Source organism: Penaeus japonicus, unplaced genomic scaffold (assembly GCF_977035675.1).
Source record: "Penaeus japonicus unplaced genomic scaffold, GWHDUDI00000001_assembly GWHDUDI00000034, whole genome shotgun sequence".
Classification (NCBI taxonomy): Eukaryota; Metazoa; Arthropoda; class Malacostraca; order Decapoda; family Penaeidae; genus Penaeus; species Penaeus japonicus.
Genome location: NW_028234436.1, coordinates 12,928,757 through 12,929,522, shown reverse-complemented (window position 1 = coordinate 12,929,522; position 766 = coordinate 12,928,757).

Genomic DNA, 766 nt, shown 5'->3' with positions numbered 1-766 from the left:
ATTTTGCCTGCTGAATGCGTAGTGGAGTGTCCTTGTATTTTCCTTGTAAAGTTTTTGCTTGTAGTTACTTTAGAACCGAAAATAAAAATACAGAAATGAGAACAAGACTTTTAGTTTTAAAAGCCGAAATTAGTGTCAGTGTATAGGCTCACATTTTATTTATTTATTTATTTATTTGTATATTTATTTAATTATATATCTATTCATTTAGTTATATATTCATCTCTTATTTTGCATGTTTCATTAATGTTATTGTTTTTTTTCTAAATCTATCTTTCAGATTTTCTAATTTGATTAGTATGCTATAATAAAAATCATAAAAAGAATATGTTGATAATGGACTAGATTTAGTGCTAATGATAATAATGAAAACAATGATAATAACAGTATTAACAATGACAATTATAATGATAATAATAGTTAATGATAATAATAACAATGACGATAATAATATTGATCATAACTGTGATAATGAAAACAACAACAACAATGATTAAGACAATTTTTCTTTCTTTCTTTTTTATTTTTTTATTTTTGCTTAATCTCGGAATCAGACCTTATTTATGATTTTTTATGAGATGCCATGACATAGGAGTGACATACAGTATGCCGTGTCTTGTAATCTCACTTAACGTAATTAAGGATGTAAATTACCAATTAACTATTTATGATACTTGTGTTAACATTCCACTACTTAATTGAGAATTAACCAGACGAGAGAGTATTACTATTAATATGTTATATAAGTACATTTAGAATTGCTGGG